This window comes from Solea solea, chromosome 2 (genome assembly GCF_958295425.1).
Source record: "Solea solea chromosome 2, fSolSol10.1, whole genome shotgun sequence".
NCBI classification, from domain to species: Eukaryota; Metazoa; Chordata; class Actinopteri; order Pleuronectiformes; family Soleidae; genus Solea; species Solea solea.
Genome location: NC_081135.1, coordinates 18073200 through 18094676, shown reverse-complemented (window position 1 = coordinate 18094676; position 21477 = coordinate 18073200).

The window sequence follows — 21477 nt, the reverse complement described above, 5'->3', positions numbered from 1 at the left end:
CTGGCCAGTATAAATCCAGTTGAACACAGGTGGCATGTAAGTGGGAGTAAATCAGGAAAAGATAAGACAAAATGCTGATTAATCAATTGTTTGATTTGACAAAAATTGACCACAGGAAAGAGAGAGGAGGGCTTCCACCTCTGCAGTGTCAGGACCCGCTAACTTGCTGTTGCTCAACACTACGGTCTCAGCGATTCATTGATTAGATCGATCCCCGAGTGTTTCACTTGAAATCCAACTGTATTTCTCACACAACAAGGAGAGACGGGAGCATCTGTTGCCCCCGATAGCTTTGACTTATTTGACTTTTCCTGACACAGAAAGATGGGAGCCTGCTCAGACGTATTAGCCACAATGTGTTAACCCTGGTCCATGGCAGCGATTCCCACTGGGGCCACTCAGAAATAGTCCTGCCCTGATGGACTGATGGGAATCAGAGGAAATCAATAAGCAATGATAGACTTCTGCTGTCCACTCAGCTAATCCTGTTAGCGATAGCTGTGGATTTAATCGAGTGGTTGCACACACTACAGAAGCTCAGACAGTGAGACAAGGGTGTGTGCATGCACATGCACACAGAAACCTCTAAATACACTTAACCCTATAACATTCTCGTGGATAAGATCTGCAGATCTTCCTCACACTCACTCCACTGTCATTTTGTTGAAACAAGCAGCAATTTGAGAGACAATTCACTCAGCTGCTAGAGGAGAATCAGTCAATTTCATAAATCCTTTGCTCATAGTCCAAGTTGGACCAGATTGCGGGAACATTTTCATGAGAGCTGAAGACGTGGAATAAAGACACATTTTGTCCCTATGATCATTCGATAAAGGATCTCTTTTTTGATATGGAGATCAGTACAATGCATGCGAAGCTGAGCAGAAATGGACTTCCTTTGACAAAGAAGATCCCCTCCACATGCTGTATACATATCAAAGTGACATAAACCCTGATAGCTTCTCTCAGTACATGAGCCACACATATGTTGCAAAGTATTCTGGGTTAATACTTTAACCCACCCTCCCTTTGAGTGAATAGACATTATAAAAGCAGGCCCCAGTGGCACATGTTTAAAGGTACATTAAGAGAGCACATCAATTGTAGATGACATAATCCCCGGCCCTCTTTTCAGTTGCTCTCTCACTTCCTTAATCTCTCCGTTCTTTAACCCTCATCTTCTGAGAGGCTGAAAGCTCCCTTCATCTTCTCCACAAGCTAGAAGAGCAACTGCAAGCTGCCTGGGAAGCGGTAATACTGAAGTCTGATTAAATTATCGTTGTGATGCAGATTTCATGCCCTTTCCTCTCTCCCTCTCTCTCTCTCTCTCTCTCTCTCTCTCTCTCTCCTCACCTTACTAGACTGTGTGGCATCTTTGAAAATTAGATGAACTTGTTACATGAGAGTTTGCACTCGCATATGTGCATTTGCCATAAATGAATTACTCTCATCTCCGTCACTGGCGGGTGCCATGACTTGATTTGCATAGGTGTAATGCAAAAAAAAAATAAAATAGGAGATAACATGAGTTAGTAAAAGACTGGAGTGATCCTCCAACAACCCCCTTCAACCCCATGTAACCTCCGGCCCGAGTCGGCAAAGAGCAAAAACGTTCCCTGTAGAAGTACTTTAATCACAAGGTTCTTACATCCAAACAACAAGAGGTTGCATAACTCCCGCATGAGCCGCGCATTATTCAGAAACTATTCTTTCTACGCCTGTCTCCCCTTTCTAATACTAATAGTGTTCCACGACGTCTGAGATCCCACAATGCACAAAGTCCTATACGCTAAAGTGGAAATGAAGAAAAAAGTTTACTACATCTAACTTATACTGAATTCCAGCTCAGACACTGATTAAATTCCACTATCTGAAGCTAATTAATCATTTCCATTGTGTCTAATATTGTCATAAGAAAGGTGCTTAGTTGACACTCCAATTCACAGACTATGGCACCACTCATCGAGTGTGATCACTACAATATGCCAACAGTGGCAAGAAAGAGAATCTATTGCTAAGGAGAGTATTAATTATATTTATTGTAGACACTGACTACAAAAATGTTAAAAATAAATAAAGAAATAGTTGAACAAACCCATACCTCCATCATTTTATCTTAATTTTTATTTATCAACCCTCCAACCCACCCAACCCAAAAAATGGCGATGTATGGAAATTGTGCAATTTTATTACTGGCCATTCAGCATCTGAACCGATGCTATTGTCCTCCTCCTTCTTCATTGACCCAATCCTTCCTCCGCCCATCTGCTCCAACTAGGTGATGTTTATCTCCAGCAGGAGGAAATTAAAGCCTTGCTTCATGAGCAGCAGATATGCAAATCTTATACAGTGCAAATAGATTGCAGCGCTCACACAGTGGACAGTGTGTATTAGGCGACGCATTGAGCCCCGCTAATTTGAAATCCAAATCAAGAATTGCATGACACACATGTGGCTAAAAAAATGGATATTAAGGAAAATAAATAAAGGAGAATGAAGAATTAATGGTGGCTCTAAAAATTAAAAAAAAAAGTGAAGCAGGTTATTTATTCCGGTGGTCCATCAGCGTAGATATGGTTTAATAACTCTTGTTTGACCGCAGGTGAAGGCTTATCTGAGTCACGCAGCATGGAAATAAGTTCCTGTGATATCACCATTATATGGGATATGTATTTTTTTGAACTCACAAAATTGGAAAGTAATAGTGGCCATGCAAAATGCCTCGCCAGTTGTGGAGTATGTAATTTTGATATGCATTAGGGTTATTGTCAGGCGGGGTGTATGGGCTGTTTCCTTGTGTGATTGCAGGTCTGGCTTGTATTGTGGGAGGGAAGCAGACAGGGGAAGATAGTATTAAACCTGTCCTTGCCATTCCGATCAGTCTGCATGTTTCTCTCTATCATTCTGCAGTTTTCTATCCACTTACGCTATAATTAAGTTTCCTGACCCCTGCCTCACAGCCTTAACTAGGCATTGGGAAATATACAGCCACTGCAGATCTCTTAGCCTGATGTGCTCTCTTTCTCTCTCCCACCCTTCCATATTTGTGAAAATCTCTCTCGCTCTCTCTCTCTCTCACTCTCTCTCTCTCTCCCACTGTCTCTTTCTTTCTCTGAGTCTCCATGGCACTGTAATGGAATAAGAATTATTAATCGAGTAATTGTGTGGAACACATTAGTTTGCATTGAATTTCTCTCTCTCATTTTCGATGCTTGATTATCAGGCTATTGGGCAGACAATCCCCCCCCCCCCCCCAAACATACACACACACAAACACGCACACATACACACACTCAAATCACATACCACATGCCCCCCCCCCAACACAAACACACACAGGCGAGATCACACCTCTAAATGGCATAATCGCTCCCTTTTTCTTACGTGCATACATGGACACAACTCACACATACACACGATGGGCAGAAGGGTGTGTTTGCATCACACCTAATGTTTAATGTGTGTGTGAGGTGCTGAATGAGGCTACTGCTGATTTGGATATACTGTATTTCTTGCAATGTCCCTTTAACCTCCAACCTGCCTGATTTAAAAAAAAAAAATTGGAATCATAAAAAAAAAAAAAAAAGACGTGGAAAAACAACCTGGAGCATATGTACGAACATGAACTACAAAAATAGAAAAGCAGGCGTGCTGGCACTGACATTCTTGGTAAAAAAAAAAAAAACCCTCTTCAATCATAATTAGTCTAATTAATTTAAATCAGTGTTGGATGCCTATCTAAATGCAGTGACAACACAAAATGAACATCCTCCCTGCAGCACATAGGCTCAGCCTATACGTTCCCATAGTGAAACACACCCTCGTAGGATTAGAGCAGAAGAATAGGGGGATTATTATTTCATGACCTTTCAATCCGCTGCCTGTCAGGTTGAACTAAAGCCATATATGCTGCTGGAGGACTAATCTCCTTCTCCCTTTGTGTCCGCAAGGGATGTGTCATTTCTTTATCCCCTCTATCCAGATTTACACCATAAAATAAACTTCCTAGCCGGATCTGATAAGAAGCCATCTCCTTACTCAGGATGAGGCTGTGGTGCGCTCGCCTCCCTGCTTTCCCCCCACAGCCGTATTTTTGGGTGTCAGATAACTCAAGACGGGGATGGGAACAGTCAGGAAATGCCACTTTGTCTGTCTGGGAGCAGGTGACAACAAAACGACAGTGACTCTGATGAGAAACACTCTCCTTCTCCCCCTCCATCACCATCACCACCACTCTGTCTTTCTTTCTTTCTTTCCTAAAATCACCTAAAATCACGATGGGAAGCTTGTAAGACACAAACAAATTGATATTTGCAGTCACATCACAGACATACACTTGTGTTGCTTTTTTCCCTTATCGTTCCATCTTAATTACCGTTAAGTCATCACTCTTCAGCTGTCAGTCTGAGCCACGATCTACTGATCTGACTGCTGCCGTCTGTCTCCCTATTTCTTGCCATCTAGGTGATTTATTTTCTTTCCATTTCTAATTATTTAATGGACTTCAATCATATTTTACATGACAGCAAAGCTCTTGCGATTTAGCCAGGCATTAGATTTGATGCGCTCAAATCCATGGTGGGTTTTTTGTCTCCTGTTGCCTAAAGGTCACAGCCTACAGGTGGCAGACATGAGCATTATTGATTAGCCAGGGTTTGGAACAGCCTTTGTAATCAGCACCGAAGTGCTGTTTAAAGCTATTAAGTTAAACAATAATATACAAAGATATGAGCCAGAAATTACATGTAAGTGATTAGTGCTGCAGGAACAAATGCATCACACGTATTTTAGAGAGAAGATTCGCCTTTAAAATATATATGGGTAAAATAAATAAAGTAAATAAAGGTATTAAATATAGCAATTAAATGTAAGAAAACAGGGGTAGAAAAGGTATAGCAGACACATCTTCTTCTTAATAATTGATTACATGGATGGGCATTGAAACAGTAATAATCATCACAGTCCAGTTTTCAATAATAACAGCAAACTTAAAAAAGGTATTAATTGCTCACGTTTGAGGTGTAACAAATATAACTGTTGAGTCACATGACTCTGACTCTCTCACCACCTTTAAATCCTGCCTAAACTCACCTTCGTCACACTGACACATTCTCTGTGACCGTTTTATGATTAATAAACTTGTACTTAGCCTTTCTTGTGGACACATATTTTATTGTGATGTGATATTGTCTGTTTTATTGTCGCTGAATTTCTAAGATGACCTTGAGTGATTTCATATATTATTGTTATTATCACTATGATTAATAATAACTGTGTAGATCGTTTTTGATCTGCTTATAATGGCCTTTAAAGCCAACAATTCTAACATATGTCTTTATCTTTCACACAGGAGCAAGCGTCTGTCTGTTATAATCTATAACGCGTCATGGTAATCATCATTATCATTGTATGATAGTGTGATTTAAGACCATTTCTCACTTTAACCTTTAATACTAGTGTGAAATACACACTGCACAATATCATTTTTAATGTGTTGTACATATTCTAATTACATTATGTTCAGATAATATGTATTGTTCTATTTTCTATCATCTTTATAATTTACATTTTTCTATATTTCTTATATTTGTTTACGGAGCATGCATTTGCTTTATAACTTTGACCTTCTTTTTTTTACCATGTTCGCTGTTGTAGCACTGCAAATTCCTCCATTGGGGGAATAATAAAGGACGATCTTATCTTACTAAATTAAAGTAATTTATTTATGTTGCCCATTTGACCCAAAGGGCTTTAAAGTATAATTAATCATTTTCAAATTGAAATTGAGACGTGAACCAACACAATAAGCAAACCACATGAGCTGCCATTTATTGCAATATCTGTCATAATGTAAGGGAATGATGAGACTACATCAGAGGAAGAGGGTTTTTCTTTTAATTAATACAATGGAAATTGTATTAATTATTGAATCGACACAGACACATGTTTCATTGATTGTCCAATATCTATTAGAAAGTGTAATGCAGCACATACAAGTTGGAATCTTTAATTCCTCCACTTTCCATGAGAATTCACGGTGTGTCACATGAGAATGCTCCATCATGTTTAAATCTAACTGTGAAATTGTATTCAAATGATCAGTCAGGAAAATCCCAGCCCTGTTTTCAAGTCATATAAAAAGTGACAAATGTTAAAGTAAATTATTGTATATAAAAAGAACAAGTGCTGGTCCTTTACTTTGTTTCTCTTGCCAGAGCCACAGAGCCACTGTGGTTACAGCCGCTCAAACTGAGAGTCATGCAGCTGCTGCATTTTCCTTCAGCTCTGGACCACAGAGGCACTTTTATTAATCTGCTGCCTTTTATTTTAGGCTCCTGTTTCTCCTCCTTAACTCCCAAACAACCACGCGTATTGCTCTGATACACACCACACAGGCAGCAAAGTTTTTTTCCTTCCTTTCTTTCCTCTTCAAGAGAACACAATTGAATGGCAGGTGCATTTTTTGGAGAGCTGCATGCTCGCTTATTGTAAATCACCAAATTGCTTTAAAAAAAAAATGTAAGCATCTGCAAAGGAATTATATGAAAAATAATAATAAAAAACAGACAGGCTGGCTATCTTAAAAATGTCTCTTTCAAAAATGTCAGTGTTATGGTGATAAAAATCTGAGGATGCAGGGAGGACTTTGGTGAGAAGTGACTAATTACCCCGTGGACCATCCTGATAGTGGAGAATAATTAGATTTACACAAAAGACCCTTTAAACCAGCATCTGAATAACAAGAGCAACATTTTCAATGGAAATTTTAATTTGATTTTGTTGCGAGTTCCCTGCACGCACTCGAAAAGGGAAAGAGGGAGAGGAGGAAAATAAAATAAAAATGTCTTCCTGCGACGGTTTCATGCCTGATTTGTTTGGGAGAAAAAGCTGACAAAAGCCAAATGGAGGTGTGTGTGGACTGCATAGACAAAAAAAAAACCCAAAAAAACCTATGGACTAAACAGGGATCGAATGAAAAAAAGTTGTGAAAGCATTTGTTTTAAAACAAGTTTTAAAACACAATGAAATTCAAATCCATTCAAGAAAATAATTAGTTTCAGTTTTAAATGAAGAGAATTAAAAAAAATAACAATATGAAAAATAATGTGATAAAGTCCTCTATAAAAATGATCACATTTACACATAAATGCACATTAAAAGCAGCTGTAATGTACAATTTAAAGATTAAAAGTCAATTAAAAGAGGAAAAGTTTGAATTTTAGTCACAGTGTGCATTATTTAATGCAGATAAAACAAGGAAAACATGATATATATATATATAAATGTATATATATATATATATGTATCACACAAAGAAAATTATTCTTCTATTACTGTGTAAATTACAGCTGCCTATATATGCAAACTATGTAAGCCACATTACACGTACTACATGCAAATGGCGTGAGAGTGCTTTAGGAGATTAGAAGATAGACAGAGAGCCCACAGTGGGCTGAGAGGAGTGGGCTCTCCTCCAAGACTGTGTCCCATCTCCTCAGGAATGGAAAAAAAGCATCCTAATCCTTTACCTTTCATAGTGATCTAAAGCCGATTTAAAACTGTCACTACCCCAGTTTGTGTTTGTTTCATGTTCATCTGCAGCTCAAGGCGATTCTCTGCACACCCACTTATGACACGAGCGAAAAGACGTGCGCGCGTGTGTGTGTGCGTGCGTGTGCGTAGAAGAGAAAGAGGAATGAAGAGATTCCAGAAGAAAAAAGTGCATGAAACTGACCAGCAGATGAAGGAACAGAATTCCCTTTGTGTGTGTGTGTGTCAGTGTGTGTCAGTGTGTATGTGATCTGACTGCACTAATTGTTCCATTTTCTTTTCATGCGTCCCGATCTTGAGTCTCAAGACGTCCACTGCTTATTTCATACAGCGTCAGACAAAACCAAGCAAACCAAAAATACACACTCCCACACAAACAGATATCCCACAACACAGATGAGTAAACATCCCTTCGTCCCTCTCTCTCTCTCTCACACACAAGCACACACACACACAATGACACAAACCATTGACCACCAAGTTTGCAGGCCCACAGGCGGACCACCTTCCTCTTCTCTCCCTCCTGCTCCTCAAGGCCTTACTGTATTATTCTGTAAACAGCAAGAGCCCAGCATTGACAGAGCTAATCACTGGAGAGACATGGCCTCTCGCTCGCTCTCTCTCTCTCTGTCTCACTCCCTCTCTGTCTCACACAAACACACACACACACACAGAATGATTGACACACAATGGCAGCAAATCTATGCAATGCCCCCCTGTCTTGCTTTTTGCTTTCTCTCTCCCAGCTGAAAAGACAAGGGGGGAGGTTTGTGTGTGAGCATGTGTGCGTGCATGTGTGCATGCGGGTGTGTGTTGGTGATGGTGATGGTGGGTTACAAGAAGTGAAGGATGGCAAAAGAGATGAGCTTGTGACTAACACTGTTGCTATCCCTACACCTATAATCCAACCCCCCGCCCCCCCACCCTCCTTGTTAGGTGCAGCAGCCAATCTGGAGTGCGTCTCAACCCCTCTCATATGAATATGATCCTTGTGCTGGCTGAAGCCCAGTGAACCACTGATCCTGTTATCATCTCGCCGGAGACAACGAGAGCAAAATGAGGAGGGGGGGGGTGGGGGGTGCGTTTGTTTATTGTTTACTCACACCTCTTGTGTCGTCTGCCAGCGTCTTGACGACGCTTCACCCTGCTCTCTCTCCCCACTCAGATTTTGTTGTGTGACATTCATATCAGTGGGAGTAGCACAAGTGATGGAGAGTTAATGTAAGGTTGGTGGTTCTATACTGTCTTTGATTAAAAGAAGAAGGTGAGAAAGACTTTTTAAGTTAAAATAAATTGCACTGATTTAATCGCAGGAATTGCATGGGAAAATAGGCCCGGACAATTTTGTCAAATCAAAATCACAATTTTAAACACAGTTAAAAACAAATTCAACAAATTTAGAATCTTGCATTAGAGTTGATGTTGATGTGGTACAGTAAGGCCCCATTTTGGTTAAATATTGAAGTTATTTTGCCTATCAAATTGTAAATTATTTTCAAAAAATTCTATTATAATATAATTAAAAACTATTAATATTTTACCCAAAATGCTCGGCCCTACTGGCTATTATTATCCCCAATAATATAAGGTATTGGGATTAAGTCAGACATTTTGAGCTGAAAAAAATAATAGATGGCCAAAATGTACTAACACCAAGACTTACACCACTTTCCTAATAATATTTGAGTTTGTCATTATGTCGTGTTTCATGTTGCCTGGTTACACAAGAGTTTCCTCTGGGATAGTGACGATCTGAACTCAACCTCATATTGGTTCCGTTGTAAGTGTTTTGGGGGGAAAAATGTCCTTTTAGACTCAAGTGTCTGCCAGCACTGAGAGAAAATTGAATGTTCTTTATTGACTCTCAGGAAATGATAAGAAGAAATGTCTTGTGTCCAAAATGAACTGCTCCAGGAAAGCTGCAATTAAAATGTGTTACTTGCATATTTCAATCAAATAGAAGTTATATAAGGAAAATGTATGGTACATAATTGTTATTAGTTTTAGTGAAATAATACATAAAAAATCTATTGATTAATATAATGATTTCAACAATTTTGTTGGAATTAATACCACAGTGGATTTGCTTGTTCTACATGTAAATGTAAATATCTTATGTTGAGAGCAAAAGAAAATGTCCGTGCTCCACCTGGACAATAAAGTTCTATTCCACTCTTTTATTATTGTTGTGACACTGTGGGGTCATTATGTGGCTATGATGTGCCGTTTCCCAAGGTGACAGGAAGTGGGGTTAATCAAAGAGTGGACAGCACTCCAGTCTCCTCTCACACACTCCTGCTATTGTCATAAGCACCTCTCCTCGAACACACTCCCTCAAGAGTCATTTCCCTCTGTTTCTTAGGACATGGAGGGCCGAGCCGTGCCCTCCAGGGCACTGAAGCACACTCTGTAACGTCTCCTATGGACATGTGGACGCACAGGCATGCGTTTAAGCCCACGGCCACCACCTCTGCATAGACCCACCCAGATAGCCATGTGGATAACGCTTTCAATTCAGCTTGATGTTATCGCTTTTCTTTTCTTGGAGAAATATGAACCTGTCACATGGGGCGCCTTACGGATTTGTTACATAGTTCCATCGTAGATAAATCCAACAAAAGGGCCATTGCCTTGCCCTCTCTGCAAGTAGCGTTAGAGGGACGGCAGCACTAATCAGCGGGAGAGGATCACATCTGGCCTGACAGCAGCTGCATCACTGTTTAGAGGAGCTGCCAGCGTGAGAAACACACGGGTCGATTCCCTTTTCTCCCTGGACAGTGTGGGTGTTCTTCTAATTCATTTCTTCTTTCTCTGTCCTTTTCTTTGAGCCAGCCAATTAACCTGGGTGCAGTGCACTAATGAGTTCCCTCTGGTGGCTCTGCACTGCTCAATGGAGAAGAGGGGAGAGCAGGGTGAGACGAAAGGGAAAAGTGCCGCGAGGTTAGGGAGGGATAGCACACAGGGCTGTGGATGGGTGGGTGGAGTGAAAGAGAGGGGCAGGCATGGCAAAGGCGAAGATGGGCAAAGAGAGTCTGAGAAAAAGGGTGAAGTAGGGTGAGGATATGGGGAGGGGTGAGGACAGAGGGGGTTCAGGGCAAGGAAATATGGGATGCAGGAGAAGAAGGGACGGAACAGCCACTGCGGGCCTATCACCAAGACATTGTCAGCCAGACAATGGGCTTATCAGCCTCCCTTTCACACCAGTCTGATTAACTGGGAGGAATGGGAGGAAGAGGAGGGGAAGGGAAAGGGTACGTCCTTGTACCAGCCCAGTTAATGTCAGAAATGGGGCCAGGCACCAGAACTAGCCTCATGGATTGCACATAAGTCACAGAGAAAATGGGGACAGTTTTAAACCCAGTGTAAAACCAACATCCTCACCATATGTGTTAGCGGTGGAGGTCCAGCCATAATAAATCTACACGCTCTGTAAATGTATCTTGCTGACCAGATTAACAAGGCAGAGATAAGCACCTTTAACCACCATTAGTGAAATCTGTCTGTGTCATCAGTCACAGAAACACCTAAAAGCACAGTAGTATAGACACCGAGTTTAGAAATAATTCATGCTGAAATAGAAATGTGTCATTATGATGTTGAATATGATTGTACAGTCAGTATGTCTCCATGCAGTTAAGTCCAGCTAAGGTTGTAGCTCGACTACGCCGCTTACTTGGACTCCTGTCCTTCTCCCCGGTATACAAGGACTAGCGAATAATCGATTCATGAAGTGTGTCTCCCTCCACTTGGTGGTGATATCGTAAATGGTCTGTATTTAAAATAATGTTTTTTCACATTGACTGGCAGAGCCAGGATTTGAACCTTACGCCTTTAGGCATTTTAAGGCTGACCTATTATAACAAGGATGACAATCAGGGAGTTGTTAGCATGAGCATCATTTCGTGTCTTTCCACCATCCATTAACTGAAAACATGTTTAAAATAAAAAATAAAATAAAAATTGTGTCGGCTTGTCAGTCCAAAAATGCACCGCTTTGGATTTTACCATGTCTTCTTCTTTGGATTCAATTTTGTAATGTATTTTCAATACAAACTTTTTTTTTTTTTTTTTTTTTCTAACATCATCTAAACAGACGGAGTGACATGCAATGGTAAAATAAAACCATCTGTGTTTATATTGATCCCCTATAAGCCTTGTTCTCTCAGTGTTACCTGCCAAAATGTATCGTGTTGTTCACATCTCGGGTTGTTCTTTATGTGTCAAGACACCTGTAAAGACACTGGTGCCGTGTCTTTACAGGTGTCTTGTTACTACTGCACCTTTACGACAGTGAACAAACAGGAACCACTAGAAACACAAAAGTTGCCTGTTCCCTCATTTGACTTTGCATTCATCTGGCAGTAGATATTTCAGTTTCCTCCCCTTGACCCCAAATCGGGCACTTCATACATTAGATTAGGGTTGCATTTATTGTCTTTATATTATTATCGTCCAATATTAACCTTGTTGACAACCATTGACCTATATCTGCAAACAAGATGACACAATAGCGTTTATCTGAGCTGTGAATACGTAGTTGAATAAGAGGCTAAAGGCTCTAAAAATTTTATTTTTGTGATCAATGTTAAGATTACAGGTTATTTCATAAATTTTTGTGAATGAGATTGTGATCATTCAAAGACTGTGATAGTGTGAAGGGCTGAAAGATATTAAAACTGTAGTAAAAAATGTCAAATGTCTTTGTATCATTGCCTCAAAAAACCAAGACACTAGTATCAGAATTTAACAATTGGCAGGCGCATCACTATTTCAGATTAACCCTACCTGTTTGAAACAGCATTAAACCTGCTGCTGAAATACTCCTCGTTTTGTGTGTGTTTTTTTTAACTATATACTATTATTTGTATTAACTATTATAATTAGCATTATGAGTTAGAACATTATTTATTGTCTACGTGTCAAAACTGTTTTTTTGTGGGGGGGGGGGGTGCCAACAACAGTTAAGTCAAGCTTGGCAAGAGCTGTATAGAACAATAGGTGACTAAGGCTTCAGTGTTATTATTAAATTTGTCTTGAGGGATATTGATTCTGGTTTGTTTGTTTACTTGTTTACTTGTTCCTATTTGTGCGGCCTTGACATTGATCTGTCACTCAGAGATAAACAGAGGCAGGAGGAAACAGACCGAGTAAGAGAGTCGTTTACAATGTGAGCACCGAAATAAAGGTGAATGAAAAAAATCCTGTTTGTGAGTGGAGACTCAGAGGGAAACATAATAATAAGTATAAATTCCTAATCCTGTGAATCTACAAAAGCTTAAGTTTGTGTTGCTGTGATGCCGATTCAGTAGGGAGTGTATTAAAACAAATGCTTGGATGAACAAGTGGTTACACTCTTCATCTCCCATTTTTTTCTCCATTTCTTTTTTTTTTTCTCCAGAGGAAAAGATGCAGTAATTAGAGGGTATACCAGGTGGAAGCACACAACTCAAGAGCCCAGTGCTAGCTCAACCTCTTCTCCACTGGAAGATGGGAAGAGGGGAATGTGGAGGAGGGTGGAGAGGAGAAAGTGGCAGAAGAATACACGTAGGTAGGAAAATAAATGGGGAGAGGGGAAGCTGGGAGCATATTGGGTCAAAGAAAATAAAATGTGCCATTTAGCCAAAGAAAGAAGATGAGAGCGGCATGCATGGTGTGTGTGTGTGGGGGGGGGGGAGTTGTGGTCTGGAGCTGGGACGGCTGGGAGAGGTGAAGGGGAGGTGGAGGCGAGGTTAGCTGTTAAATAAGGTGGGGGTCACAAGGGGGGAAGGGGGGGATGCCCGTCGTGGTACAAATGAGGGTCTTCAGGCTGTGTGTGTGGGGGGGGGGGGCCACCCACAGAACAACTTGGCCAACAAAGGTGCTTCTGTCTTGGCCTCCCTCCTCCACAGAGCTCCTTGAGTGGGCAGGATTCCATTAGCAAGCTGCAGAACCTGGGGTCTTATTCATCTGCTCGTCCAGGCCTGACTGAGTGTGTCCACGAAAGCACACAGACACACACAATGAGCCACACACGTGCTCACACAGCACACACACACACACTCATGCACTCATTCACAGTCACTCACTCACACACACACACACACACACACACACATACATACACAACACCACTAATTAATCCTCAGATTACCCAGCCAATTATTACCACACTTGTACTAATTAGAAATTATTTAAAGCATTTCCCAATTAGGGTTTACATGCTCAGTTGGGCAGGAGTCTGCCGCCATAAACTAACTGGTTTTAGAGTGAGGGGGAAAAAAAAACTGTGAAGCTCTTACCGTATCTACATCCATGTGCGCACACATACACACTTTTTGGGATTTGAGCGTGGTAATCAGGCCATCTCAGTGCGTCCCTCTCTCAGGACGAGGGGGGATAAGGACGGACAGAGGGAAGAAAGAGAAAGAAATAAAACAACAAAAGACATGCTCCTTCAGTGCAGCAGCTATACTGTAGGTCGCTCTTGTTAGGGCTGGGGACAGTGATTAGGAGAGGCCACAATAAGACCTGCCAGGAAACACATGCCAATTACGTTACCAGGAGAACCACAGGCCCTCATTGCTATGGGAAACCCACTAGTTTCCGCACCACACGGCCCCCTCACAAATACACATACACATGCACGGCATCACCCTCTATCTTTTTCAACCCTTTGATTACATTATGACATGAATAAAGGCAGGCCAGGATAAAAAAAAGATGGTAAAAAAAGGAGAAAATGACACCGCAGTGCAAATGACAAAATGAGTGTGTCGAGTCAAAAGATAAAACTCCTGAGGCAAAAGGAAAAGCAGCCATTTACATTAGAATATAAGTTGGTTGCTAAAACAGATAAAGTTTTACACTCTCCCTCTGGATTAAACATGTGTCTTCTGGTCAGCCAAACTTCCCTTGAGACAATGATGGAGGGAGACAAAAGACGAGAAGGAAGGAGAGAGAGAGAAATGGAAAAGCAGCAAACAGGCAATGTCGGGATAAGAGGGGCGGGAATCCAAGGAGAATTATTAGCAGAGAGAATTACAGGCTCATCCATGGGTGACATTGTAAGCCTCGACTCCACACTCAAATGTTTACAACATTGATATTTGCTCAACCCGCGATGTTATCGGGCAGCGATGTAATACTCAAAGCTTTTGTTCTGACTTCCACAGCAACACTCACAACATCTACAAATGCAATAACCAAGAGGCAGATAGCAGCAGCACAGTGTTTACCAGCCATGTTGTCCTGAGAAGCTGCGACATGACCAAGGGAAGGAGAGAGAGGGAGAGAGGGAGAGAGGGAGAGAGAGGGAGAGAGGGAGAGAGAGAGAGAGAGAGAGAGACTCACTATGGAAAATTTGTGATGATGTGATGATGGCTGAGATGTTGATTAATGTGCACGGTCTCTGTTATTAAATAAACAGGGTGAATACACAAAATATATTGAATAAATTAGAGCATGAACCGATCTCCTCTGCAACATCCAGCTCATTAGAATGCATGAGGAAACGATGTTCTGATTGCGACAAGAGTCACTCATTAAGCCATGTTTGTGCCCCGCCAGAGCACCACTCCCTGCACGCTGCTCTACCCCCCTCTGGCCCAAAACACTTAGCCCTCATGCCTGCCATACACTCCACACCAAATCCCTCCCTACTGCACACTCTCCTGCTAAAAGCTCCCTGACTTAACATCACCGCTTCCCAGTGGATGTCTCCAACAAACCACTAGCCCTCTCTTCGCCCCCTGTTCACACGCGTAGCCCTCATATTCCTCCCCCACCCCTCCACCCCCCCTCCTTCTCCACTGCTGGGATCTGTGTCATCATTTTAATTAATTTCTAATCAGGCGAGAGTAAACTAATCAGGGGAGGCGTTAAACAATGACAGCTCTGCCTGCTCAGCCTCACGCCGGGGGCCGCCAGGCTGCTCTGCATGCCGAGAGGAACTGCACATTGATAAACAAGTCGGAGTAGATATGGGGTTATCTACACTCATCTCCTCTTGCGCACATGTTAATATGGTTTACAAAGCTATGGATATGTGGCCCATTTGCATTTGCGTTAACAGAAATGAACTCACTGCTAGTTGACATTTGGTAGCCAGGGCTGTATGATCCACTCGGATCTGTGTCTAAATAAACATATCGGTTCACGGACATGTGATGGAAAACCATGTAAATGATCAGAATGAACGGACAAATAACCAAACTCTGTCTGAATGGTACCGCATCTATGTGCTTAGAATAGGTTGCACAAAGACTGCAGTTATCTGTAGGCGGCCAGATCCCACCAAGGCTGAGCCATTGTGGAAAAACAGACAGAGAGACAGACAGAGACACAGAGAGAGGGAGAGAGAAGGAGAGAGAGAGAGAGAGAGAGAGAACTTTTGGCCAACATTAACTGAGACAATGTAACAAGAGAGTGTTGATTAACCTCTGCTAGGTTTCCCCTGTGCCTAAAATACCTTAAACCAACATAAGTGATTCATAATTGGCAAGTTCTAACTATGTGATTGTGTGACAATGAAGCTGATGACAGACAGTGATGAAAAATTAGTTAATGACCACCATCACACCGAAATGCCTGAGTGAAATTTTAAAGGTGCACGCTCCTCGGGGTTAAGTGTGTGATTGGCAGAGTGAGACTTCAGGCGAGCACGAGCCTAAACTACATGTCTGCAAACTGAGGTCAGCTGCGTCGTTGCAGGCTCCGGCGGCTGCGGCAGATTTTACAGTTTGTCTGTTTGTTAAGAAGAAAGCAGCTTTTATCTGTCTCTCATCAAAGCTTTGCAACTGGACCTGATTTCTCCTCAGGCCAGTGCCATGGCAACCGATGACCATCGAGTCAAGGACCGAAACCCATTGGCATGGTTACATGACACACAGGCAAACAGATGCACACAGAGGCTTGCACACACACACACACACACGCACGCACACAATATGGACAACATTTTAACTTTCAGGAGTTACAACAACAAATTTCCGCCCAAGAAAAGGACAGAGCTGCAGTGAAATCATGTTTCAGGCAAACACTGATGGAAATTAAGAGCATGTTTCGGTAAGAAACAGAGATGGAGTGTGTTTAAAAAGATTTATTTTTTAAATACCAAGCCCCCCCCATCACCTCCTCCTTCCGTGCCCTCTTTGCCAAGTATTAGATTCCCATGCCAACCGCTTCCCTGGGATAGAATAAGGATTGCGGAGGTGGGAAGCTCAAACCCTTCTATAACATGTCAAACAACATTGGAATCCAGAACGCAAGAGGGAGAGAAAAAGGGTTAGAGGCAGATTTTTACCGGGAAAAAGAAACTGTCACATCATCAGATTGGTTATTCTAAGTGAAGGGATGTGGGTATGGGGGTGGGGAGGTGGAGGGAGGGGCGGGTGGCAGAGGCTTGGGCTGGCAGAATCTGGCAGCGATACATGATGGCGGTATTTCCACTAAAATAATCAGCCCCCAGGCAACGGAAGGGATGGTGGGGGGAGTGCTGTGGAGGGGTTGTGAGGAAGAGACGAACATAGAGGTTAGGGATTGTAGGGGTAGGAGAAGGAGACAGGGTGGGTGAGGAAGGATATAAGTGAGGGAAATAGCAAGACGGAGAGAAAGAAAATCTGGGAAGCTGACCAAGGAAATCCTGCTTCTCAGATATGCAGCTGTGGAATTAAAATTGGTATAAAAACCCAAGAACAAAAATATACTTCACACTTCACAAGCCTATTGAAGGATGGGGGGAAGATGTGCCTCTCTGTGTTGGCACCGATACCTCAGGCCCTACTAGGGTAAACTGCTATTCTCCTCACTTGATTTTGTCTGGTGCAGTGGTTTCAGGGTGTGAGTGAGTAAGTGACGAGTGGGGGGATTGAGTGCGGTGCCTGTAGGGGTCTCATCAGGCTACATCAGGCCAGCTCAAGAGAGAAGACAAGAGCCCCCGAGAGACGAAGAAAAACAAAATGCCCCATGAAACAATTTCTACACTTCTTTTCTGCGTCCCCTCGAGCGCATCACAAAGGAAACCAGCGAGGCATTGATTCGTGATCAAACGACCGTGATCGTCACTCAAATTCAATAATAACAACCTTCACAATCAAAAGCACTCTAAATATACTGTACCTCCACTTCAGGCCAGGATTAGGCCTTTCTCTGCACACATTTGTGCTGATGTGCTGCATTACGGCACAAAGAACTATCAGAATCGAAAACAACCATGCGAACGCAGATAAACGACAAGTCAATTAATTTTAAATGCGGTTAAATAAACTCAACGAACAGCACTGTATTTGATAGGGAAAACACAAATGTTAAGTATTGTTAAATAATTCAACGTTAGTAATCAAAAATTCCAACACAATACACTTAAATCGAAATCACACTCTGAAACAATGCAATTAGCAAAGAAAGGCTGCAGTTTATTGTAAATTGAGCCATAAGTGAAAGACTTAACCTATTTCAAAGTCAGAGACTCAATGTCAGTGTCAGCTCGGCCCAATTATTTTCTGAAGAGAATTTTCTATTATCACAATTTTTTGACCACTTCATTAAAGGGCCTACATGTAAGATATATAACTAGAGTTTAAAGAGGTAGTGCTATGACTTTGACACTCCCCTGATACTTCACACAAACATCACAGTCTGTTACTTTATCAACAGCACTGCCAGTGTTATAGTATTCATAATATACGGCAGTAAGGAGGGAATCAATTCTCCCTGAATGGGAAATCACAGGAGGAAGCTCCGACAGCTTTTAACTAAAATGTTATAATGTTACGTCAGTTCTGTTTAAACATAGAACTGACAGTCAAGTCAAACAGCCCAACTTAATCTCTAATATTATTTGCCAGATACACAAGTCTGTCAACCTGGGATCAAGTGTGGCTCTCTTTATACTGACAATAGTCCATACTCGGAGTGCAGATATCCCTGATATTTATAAGCCAGCTATTAGAGTTTGGATACTTGGTGCACATCATGTCCCTTGCATCTCCAAGGTGCCGTCACTGCTGCGGCTGCCTTTGCCACCGTTTCTTGGTTTGTACACATCCCCGATCTCAATTTTGATTCAAAAAAAATGACAGCCCTAAAAGCAATTCATATCTTAAAGTATTTACTATTTTGATGGTATCTCATTTGGTAATATTCCATCATGTTTTAAATTTTATACAGAAGGTCAACTTGAAAAGGTTGATGCAAATCAAAATGCAATCACAACTTCAGAGAAAAATCGCAATGAGATATTTTCTCCAAATGGTTCAGCCCTATATACACACACAGACACACTGCAACTTTAAAGAACTTGGAATAAATGTTCAAAGTAAATTGTATTTCACTCAGCAAAACCAGGCAACAAAAAAAATCTAATTAATAACTGTGCACTGAGAATCATGTTACCAAATCCAGTCTACTGGAGTGTGACACCACTAAAATAATACAATCATCAAGCATAATGAGCAAGTTAAAAAGTTCTCTTAATGCATGTATCAGAGTAAATGGTTGCAGCTGGGCATTGTGTTGCTTCATCACTGTAGAGACTTGATCTTAATACAAATCTCTATGTAACACAGGCCTATTCATGCAGCCTGCCTTTCCCTCTCTGCCTCAATTATCATGTGCTCTTTTGGAGAGGTATTCTATTAAAATAGGCTCCTCCTCTGGGTTTATCAGAAAATAAATTTGGCAATAGATAAATAATAATTTCGAAATGCTATGTGCATGCAAGGATGTGCACAAGAACGCAGATGCTCGACTTTGTCAGAGTCAGAATGGGGCTGAGAAGTTTAGTTTAAGTGAAAATCATTGTTTCTTCCATCAATTTTTAATAATAATTGAGATATTCAATGAGTCAAATGTCATTTCTCAATTACAAGAGACTGGAATATTGGAAATAGAAGGAGACAGAACAGAAAATCTACCTATGATTTGTCATTCTGAGCCTAAAGTAAAGGTGCAGTGTGTAGCATTCGGCAGGGTTTATTGGCAGAGATGTTTAAGTGTGTCTGTTTGGCTTTTTCTTTTTTCTTTCATCAGTTTTTTTTAAAGTAAGACATTCAGTGAGTCAAAGGACATTCTCAACTACAAGAGGAGACTGGAAAACTGAAAATAGAAGGATAATTAAAGCAACCGCAAAATCAGAAAGAGAAAAGCAAAAGGGAGACAGAACAGCGAATGTACCTTATCAAGTAAGCAGTGTTTTTACTGAGGGGGTTATTTTCTCCTGAATACGTCTGCTTTCATTTCATTTCTCTGACATTCTCTCCGTCGGACCATCCACGTCCTCTCCTGAGACAGATGAGTGGAAGCACAGTTCCAGAGAGAGCTATCAGGATTAGGATAATTAATATCATCTCATTTCACTGTACAGCTCTCATTTCTCTGCAGCCCACTGCACACACAAGGACAGGATGCAGTGAATACTGTGGCGAGTGTATCCAGTCGGCTGTCAATCTATTCCACCCCCCCCTTCAATATACACACACTCCCCAACTCACACACACAAATGCACACTCCACAGCGGCTAAATTGCAGTTTGAGAGACGACAGGGGAGAGGCAGCGGTGGCAGTGGTGGTGGTGGGGGCTGCCGGGCCCGAGGGACGCCATACAATGGACCGTGCGGCTGACCAGCGTTCAGGTGAAATTGAATTGGAAATCTTCCACGGCTGGTTAGCATAACAAAGGGCCCCGTGGCTTTAGACAAAGGCTGCTTCTCTAATGCACAAAATCAATCTCTCTACGGGCTCGGTGCATTGTTCCCTGCCGCCATACAGGTGTTCCTTCAATGGTCCTTAATCAAAAGTGTCAAAACAAAGTTAAGAGTTATCTCTGCTCCTCCACAGCTGCTTCTGCAGAGCAGAGAGAGAGGGGAAGAAACCAGACAGTCACGCTGGCAAATAGCTGAGTGAGTCATTGCATGTATATAGGTGGCCGGATGCATTTGCTACATCCTACAGTAAGTCATGGTCCGTACGTTCGCCTCATTTCTACCTGAGCCCTGTCCGGATATGAGCAACTGATACTGACTGATGCAATCAGTGCTCAAACCTGGTCACAAAGGCTGAACAATTTAAACTCACAATTTGAAACAACACAGGTAGCAAATCAAAAAGGCTGCAAATGCCATATTCATCCATTGTCTACTAATTTATCCTCCAGGGTCACAGGGCTGCTGGTGCCAATCCCACATAGCGCTCGACATAGGGTGAAAGACGGGGTACACCCTGGACAGATTGGCAGTCCGTCACAGGGCCAACATATAGACACGCACAACCATTCACTCACACACTCAAACACAACCTACAGGCTATTTAGAGTGTCCATTTCACCTCTGCATGTTTGTGGACAAGTAGGAGGAAATCGGAGAACCCGGAGAGAACCCACGCACACACAGAACATGCAGATTCCACACAGAATGACCACTGGCACAGACCACCGTTCCCCAATTCAAGTTCCTAGTCAAAAGATCCGACTTTCCAACTCTGAAAGTCAGAGCAACCTCACATATTGTTCCATGATAGCTGCCACCTGCGTCAATAGTAAAAACACTCTACGTTAACTATTAAGTGCACTTCTGACTTATCCGTTTCACATTACGTCAGTTGTACTCATCGTACTGTTCAATTTTTACCTGTGTACGTGTTGCTATGCTGTGTGTAATGGAAACAGTTTTCTATCTTCATCTTTGCATGCATTATAAAGAGTAGTTAAATCAGCTGTGCTTGTTTAAAAGATGTATTTTAAAGTTATGTGTTTTAAAGTTAAAAATTCACATATTGGCTGAATGCGTGCAGCAGAAGCCGTATATACATATACATATATATATATATATATATATATATATATATATATATAGGTATATACATATACCTATATATGTATATACATATACATATATATATATATACATACATATACATATATATATATATATATACATATATTCAAATAAATTA